Here is an 8702-nt window from a genome sequence, read left to right as displayed (position 1 = left end):
TTGTGTGTGTGTGTGTGTGTGTGTGTGTGTGTGTGTGTGTACTCTGTTTATCAATTCACTTCAGTGTTTGCTGATTCTGACCTTAGCCTCCAGGCCCAGCAACTTATTCTCTCAAGGTGTTTGGTCATGGCTATGAAGTTTTGATAACTTTGACCCCTATAGGTACTACTATATTAAAGGATTTATTTGCAGCATGTAAATACACATGTAGAAATACCTGTCAAACCTATATATTATTGTGGATATAATTTCTGTGACCCTTTTAGCTTCATGTGGGTTTTGTGAGGAATTAAGTAATAATATACTAAATTCTCTTAGTATTGGCACATAATCAGCCTTAAATAAATGGGAGCTATTCGTTGGGGTTACACTTTGGGCTGCAATCTGAAAGGACAGCAGTTTGAAACCATCAACCACTCTGAGGGAGAAAAATGGGACTTTTTACTCCCATAAAGAGCTATAGTCTCAGAAACTCACAGGGGCATCTTTATCCTGTCCTATAGGGTCACCATGAATCAATATCAACTCAATAGCAGGGAGTTTTTGTTTTGTTTTGGTTACTATTTTACAAGATACACAATCTTCCAGTAAACTCCCATCAGGCTGATAATTCTGCAGTATATTGGAAGTTCCAAAAAGAACTCTAACCGAGATAAAGTAAAACTACAAACTTGGAACATTGGTTGTAGCAGCTCCCACTATATTCAGTTGTTATCAGAAGGAGGCTCAGAGTTTCAAACGTCTCCACACCTCTGTTCTTGTCCTGCTAGCATGAAAGATTTCAGGCAAGGGACAAAATTCAGACACGAGGCAGAGAACCAGTTTGAATAGAAAGAGTAGGTTTTTGAAGGGGGTATTTCTGAAGAGAAGTCCAACGTACGCTCAGCTAGTCTAAACTCAAGCTGGTGAGTCAGTGCAGACTCATGTCGACCCCCTGTGGGTTTCTGAGACTGTCACTGTCTACTGGAGTAGAAAACCCAGTCTGCTTCCCTTGGAGCTGCTGATGGATTTGAACTTAGAACGGCCAACCATGGGGATCACAGCTCAACAAGTAACCACTAAGCACCAGGGCTCCATTAATTAGTCTAAAAGACCTGGCTATATGTCAAGTGGATTTTATAGTATGCTAATGAGTCTTCCGCTATTGGCTCTGTAGCATCCCCTCCTCTTTTCAGGTATATGCATCCTGGCACCTCTGCACCCCAGACTTCGTGTTGTGCTCATATCTCAGGCCCAAAGCTCAAGAGTCTATTCAGTGATGGTGCTGCTGCTCTCTGCTCGTGACTCTTCCATTTATAAGGAAATGTCTTTTATTCCGCCCTTCACCTTCCTTTGCCCGGGAGGGCTATATGCCAAGCATAACCCCACTTTTTTGTGTTACAATTCCTGCCAGTTTCAGTTATTGCCTCTTCTTCCCATGACAGCCTCTGACTAGCTAACATAATCATTTGCTTAATTCTGAAGTCTTTTGAAAGGTAGAAATATTAAGGAAAAGGAGGATTGTCTCCACTGAAGGCCTAAGCTAAACAAAAATTAGTTGGCCATGCCACAATAAAGGGGTTGGAAAGAAATCAAGCACACGTTTGACACCTATGAGACAATCCAAACCTGGGCATTTGCGGATCAAGGTCACTGAGATACAGGTGAAAATCAGCCTGGGCACACGCACTAGGCACCAGCTACATTATATCACACATGTGCCTGAACTCAGCCACTAAAATAGGCCAATACCCTCAACCGCGCCCACACACACCCCCCTCCCACCGCCCCATAGTGTTAGGCAGCTAGATTAGGGACAGGGGGATTGTCTTTGCAATGCCTGCAAAGGACCACACAATACAGGGGTTGGAAAGAGATCAGGCACGCCAATTAGGGACCTTTAGCAAAGATCTAAACTGGGCATGTGCACACTAAGCCCCCAAGCGCAGGTGAAACCTGAAACCCAGCCTCCACCTCAGACCAAGCCATTACACAGGTGGGCCTAAACTCAGCCAATGGGATCAACCAATACCTTCAACCACGCCTCCCAACCAGAGAGGTCAAATACACTCACCCCTCCCCTGCAGGAAGGCTAAGGCCCTTTTTTACTCTGTCCTGTCTGGGGGCAGGCAGAGAGTGGGGGTGTCTCTCTCACATTCGGGTGCACAAGTACCTGCGGGCCTCTGATGTCGCTTTTGGCCTCTCGTCCCCGGGGATTCCCAAGCTCTGAACGTGTGGGGTTCATGGCCCTTGTTCCCGTGTGCTTTTCACGTGAGTTTTCTTAGTTGTGAACCGTGCTCGGCTCCCGCGGCTTGGCACACTTTCCAGAAAGAGTGTGTACCCTGTTGAGACTGTAAAACCCAAAACGTCTCCGTTCCTTCATAAAAACTCACTTGGATTACAAAGTGGCACTGCACCGTGAATTCGTTCAGTGTTGGCGGAGCAAGAGCTGAGGTGCATCCCTCTCCAGAGACCTAACAATGGCGGGGATAGATAGGTAGATAGAATAGGTAGATTGATTAGATCGACAGCAGACTGAGGGCAGGCCGCACTCTGGCAGGTCGGAGGGTGGGATCTCTCCCTCGAATCATGGGGCGCACTCGCAGGCCTTCTCAGCTCTGCTCTGTCTCTTTGGTTCCAGGACTCCTCTCTTGGTTCTGTGGTCTCCTCTTAATGACCATTTTTCCATGTGGTTTTTTGCTTTCCCCTGAAGGGGCCATTTTCCGTTGCGAACTGGAAAGTGGCCTTGCGTGCTTCCCAGAGGTAGCACGTGCTACCTGAGACAGTTATCCGAAACTTCCCTCTCCCTCATAGTCACTTGGATTTACACAAGTGCTTCTGCTGCTTGAATTTTTTCAGCGTGGAGAACCAAGAACCGAGAGAAACCATTCCAGAAACCTAACACTGTTATAGGCTTCATAAGTAAATAAGTCATAATCTTATAATTCTCTTAGGTTATATCAAGGACTGCACACAATGGGTTGAGTTATGATACCTTTATGAGAGTATCGGTCCACTAGACATATGTCTTACATTGCACTTTTTATCTGTGCCTCAGATACATTCGTGAGCAATTAGCAGGAGGTTTATTGAAAAGGAATTTAATATTCTCTGCATTTTTAAAAGAGGATTGCATTTTTGTCAGCAAATATTGCATTTGCTTTCCATGGTACTTAAAGTATGATCAAAACTACTATTCTGCATCACTTCGCTTCTTGTTTATATGTCTTTTCAGTGTAACCAATGAATACATATATGTGAAATACTTTTGAATCTATTTTATGTAAGCAACTTGAAATATTTTGGTCACTTGCCCAAGAAGACTGTTTTGGGTTAACACACAAATATAATAAATTTCTCAAGAGAAATTACCAACCATTCTTATTTATTTTACTTATGAATTTACTCTACGTAAACTTATATTAAGTTAGGATACTCTTACTTAATGATGAAGTTTACTGGGAAATTTTATCTTTATATTTATAGCATATAAAACCAAGTTATTTAAAACATAGATGAATTCAAGTTTTTATTTAAATACAGTCAAATTCCACATAATGTCTCTTTGGGTAATGTCCAACTTAGTATGTAGTCCCATAAAGTTATAATGGGATTCAGAAATCCTAATCAGAGATAGATATAGGAAACACACTCCTTGACACACACAGTGTGTGTATCTTTTGTCTGTTGTACACAAAGTGAGCATGAAGCCAGGTGGCTCCTTATAGTACACATATATAGTCTTGATAGTCATAATAAATACCTATGTCACTAGCTTATATATGTATTATACTGTGCTTCCTATCTAAACAATTAGCCATATAACAATATATCACTTCTGTGGTATTTCTTCTTATTGTTTATTATTATGATACCACATTATTATTAGGAAGAAGGAAGAACTAGGTGGATGGAGCAAAGCTTTGGGACCTTCATTTGCTATTGGAGACTCAAACTGAGAAGAAATAGCTGCAAATACCCATTAATAACTGAAATATGAAATGTACAAAATATGACTAGAAGAGTAGTAAACCCTCAAAAGTTAAATGGAGCATATAAAGTCAATATCCATGCATTAATGAGCTGAAATTGATTGGCCATTTTCAACCGAAGAGGCATATGTTTGACTATGCCAGGAATGACACATGGAAAAAGAATTGTATCATATTCGTCATCTAAAAGAGCATTTCAAGTGTATCTTGAAGTACAATGTTGTCTGTGATAGGCTAATACCTATACACATATAAGGAAGAGCAATTAATGTGACTTAGTATTCTATTTGATTATCAGGTAAGACTAGTCCCTGCATAAGAATATCAGATGTGGTAAAGTAAAGGGGCAGCGAAAGGGAGGAAGACCCTCGACAAGCTGTGATGACACAGTGGCTGCAACAATGGGCTCAAACATCCAGACAGTTGTGAAGATGATACAGACCTAGGTGGTGTTTTCTTCTGTTGTATATAGAGTCGCTGTGAGTTGGAACTGACTCGACTGCACCAAGCAACAATATTCAACTTATGCACCAACCACTAAACCTAATGATAGAAAAAAAAAAAAGAAGAAGAATTCTACCAAGTTCTGTAGTCTAAAATCAAACATGCAATCAAAACACGTGGATAATTGCTGGTGATCAGAATGTGAAAGTCAGAAAAGAAGAGGAAGGATCAGCGGTTGGAAAGGACGGCCAAGGTTAAGTAGAACCTCAATGACCTGGATTGACAATGGTCTGCAACATAAGAATTGTGAAAGACTGGGCAATGGACTGGGCAAGAATTCATTTTGATGTCCATGCGGTCACTAAGAGTCAGAACCAGCAGTATTATTCAGTTCAGTTTTATCAGTAAGTTTTTGTCACTAAAGTTCAAAGCATGTTCCTATTCTTTGCAAAATAGTATTGCTGTAGCACAAACCTGAACATTTCAAATCAGAAAGACCCTTTTGGTTTTCTTATTTAAGATCTACATCTTAAAATATATCACGAGAGCTGAGAGAATATCAAGTGTCGCCTAACCAAAGTGAGTGGTGCGTCTCAAAGGCTCCCCAAGGGCTAATCTTGCATAGTTAATGATGACCCTGGAACATGCGCTGCAAATAGCAACTTGCTTCCTGTTAATAACAGCTTGCCACCTAAATAGAAAAATGCAAAGTTTAATGAGTACTGCTCTTAAAATAAATATTGCTTTTATTTTCAGGGAAGTGAAAACCATTGCCTTTGTCTTTGTTTTATGTTTCCAATTGCTACAAAAATAAATCTTCCTAAAGGTATATCAGTCATTGTGCAACTCCAAATTCAGGAGCTAATCAAGTAGGCTGATCAACGAAGAGCACATTGCTATTAATTTTCAGAAAATTTGACCTACTATCACACCTGTCCACCAAATGGCATGATTTTTATGTCAAAATAAATAACAATGATAGACAAGAACAAATGATATTCTGAGATCATATCATAAACCATATGCTTCCAAAAAGATATATTTTGGAAAGAGGAAACTATTAAGATTAAATATGATAGCAATAGTATTTTAAGTCAATATGAAGATTTTTCAATTTATTTCAAATTTTCTTTTAAAATTTCAAATTATTAAATGACTGAGACTTTTCTGTTGCTCCAGCTAAATCACAGAATAAATGACTTCTATTTTGTTCAGTTTTACTCTCTGGTTACCAAGTTTAGAAGTTCTATGTACTGCAGAATAATGCTACATTACTTCACATGTTTTCAACATGTAAATTTAATTTTTAACTGGAAAGAAAAAGTAGCATGAAAATAGTCATCAGGATTTTTCTCTGAGTAATGGAAGTACAAGTGACTTTTAAAAATCTATTCATCTTTTCCATGTCTTAAAAAATTGTTTATAGTTTACAGTGAGTATGATTACTTTCATAGTGAAAAACAGGCTAGCATTTTAGGGGATTTATTCAAGGCATTATGACAAATATCTAAGAGAGTGGCACTTCTCAAAGGTAGATAATTTGAATGCATTACTGAGCTAGAATCAAACGTACGGTCCTTCGCACATTGTCTCAGCTGGTGCTTCTCCCTCCCTTTCTCTTTCTGGATGCTGGAAAACCTACTTGCCCCTCTACTTTCAACTTGGAATAGAGGAAGGGTTCAACCCTCTGGAAGAGACAGAAAAGTGTTAGCCTTGGAGTGAAATCTGATCATTGAGAAACGGGACACTCCCAGAAGACAACAAACTAGCAGCCTCTGAGGCACAGATTGCCCCAATGGACCAATAACTACCAGGACCCGCAGGAACCAGTGAGTGCTGGTTCCTGATTCCCTTTGTCTTCCTCCACATGGGGGTTGGTCAGTGATAACATGTGTCTATCCCTGCTACCTCCCAACACAGCTGCTTGACAGCAAGGACTTCCACTTGTTCCGCTCCTCTGTGTCCTCCACACACACCAGGACCACTGTAATGTAGAAATTAGGTCCATTATATGCACTTCATTTATTCAGTGTGTGCTAGACATTGGGGGACAGATGCTAAAGGGATACATAGATGTGACCAGTCTCAAAAAATATGCTGGGCGTGGTTGTTGTTAGCTGCTATAGAGTCAGCCCACTGAGATCTGACCATTGTGATCCATGGTGTTCTCATGGACTGACATTTTTGGAAGTCGATCCTCCTAGCTCATCTGGAGACACTCCTGACTCCTGTGCAGCCTCACAGCAGCACTTACTGTGGCCTCGGTGCCTGTGGTTGAGCTACCTTGACTGAGAACTGGAGTGTCTCAGACTGGAGGTGAGAATTCTGCCGCTGAATTACCACTGCCCTCGTGAAACAGCAACAACTACAGAACAAAAACCAAAACCCAGATGGCATCTCACAAACCTTGTTGTGAGTATAAGGAGGAAGACTTGCAGAGTACTAAGTGTAAGATTGCGTTTATTTCAAGTACACAGCAAACAAAACAATTTTGTGAAGGGAGGAAGGAAAGGCGGGAATGGGTAAAACAAGATACATTAATAAAGGTTGGAACTATGTGATAGCACATGAAGATCCATTACACTTTATCCTTCTGTGTATGTTTGAAAAGTTTAAAAAGTATTTTCTCATCAGAAAAGAGGATATTAATTTAAATCAGAAATCCTACCAATTCAGTATTAGAAAATATTTTCCTTTTTAAACTGATTGCCCTGTTAATTCTCTCAAATTTCTGATATCTTTGACATGAAGGTATTTAAAGAGTATGCATTTAAATTCCCTTTATTATAATTTATAACTTTCAAGAGAACATTTCTTGGGACTTTGACTTACTGTAAGGTGGAAAAAACATAGAAAATGGAGTCATGCCTGAGGGACTTTCCAACAGTTTTTTAAATGACTAGGCTCCCAAATGAACAGAATTTAATTTTGCAGCTATTGATTGGAGAGCTGAGTTATGAAAGGGGAGTTTAGAAAAGGCTCATTTTGAAACCATCTGAAATGTCATCAGTAATAATTCTTCACTTTGTCAAAGGATTTGCCTCAGTCTTACTTAAAAGAACTGCCTCCATTCAAGCCTTTAAAATAAACAACCCAAATTTGATTATATTCATTTCAAGGAACACACCTTTTAATTTAATTTAATTATTAATCATTTTATTGGGAGCTCTTACAGATATCATAACATTCCATAGTTCAATCACATCAAGCAGTATTGTACCATTGCTATCACAATCAGTTTCAGAACATTTCCTTTCTTCTTGAACTCCTTGACATCACCTCTCCTTTGTCCCCTCCCTCCCCCACTCTACCCCCTATCCCCCAGGACCCTCCCCCCCTTTTTAACTGTTATAGGGGTTTTTGGGTCATATCTTACACAATCTAATATAGCCATTCACATACAATTCTATGAAGAGCACACTTTTACATAGAATCTCTTGATAGTAATTACATTCTGAACTAGACTTGTCCAGAAATGGGGTAGTGCTGTTTGTGTGATGATGCTTTTTGTTGGACTATAGCATACATAAAGAGAAGTGGACATAAATATACAGTATAATGAATGTTCACGAACTAAACACAAACATGCAAACAGTTCCCACCTTAGGAAACAGACCAGTCTCGTGTGAGCTCTTCTGCTTATCACCCTCTTGAGAGTAGTCACCACCCTGGCTTTTACACACGGGTTAACTTTGCCCAGTCTGGATACTTTATATGACGCAATAATGCAGTGAGCACTCCTCATGTCTAGCTTCTTTCATTCTTTTTTAAAAATTTATCCTTTTTTTATTTCTTTCAATAAAAAAACTTTAAGCATACATGCAGGTAATATAATATACAGGTTATCAACATTTTGTCAAAATTGTTTCATTTTTGTTTTTGCTATAGTATTTCAGATTCTGACATTGTCATGTCACTTTATTTGTATACATATCTTTAAAAAATATTATTTGTTGAATAAGACCATAATTAGACCATTACTATATCCAGTAAATAGCAGAGATATTTTTAATTTTTTTTATTAAATCATTTTATTGGGAGCTTATACAACTCTTATCACAATCCACACATACATCCATTGTGTCAAACACATTTGTACATCTGTTGCCATCATCATTCTCAAGGTGTAAGATTCATCTTTGCGGTTTTGTCAAATTGTGGATGTGTGATTTTTGCTATTGTTTCATTACATCATCTAAATAGAATATAAGTTATCTATTAATCCTTCTGTTGATGAGCATTTAAATTGTTCCAGTTTGGGATGTTTATGACTAGTCCTGCTAAGAA

This window comes from Echinops telfairi, unplaced genomic scaffold (assembly GCF_000313985.2).
Source record: "Echinops telfairi isolate 266 unplaced genomic scaffold, ASM31398v2 ScPeMD7_5592;HRSCAF=6446, whole genome shotgun sequence".
NCBI lineage: Eukaryota > Metazoa > Chordata > Mammalia > Afrosoricida > Tenrecidae > Echinops > Echinops telfairi.
Note: the sequence above shows the minus strand (reverse complement) of the source record.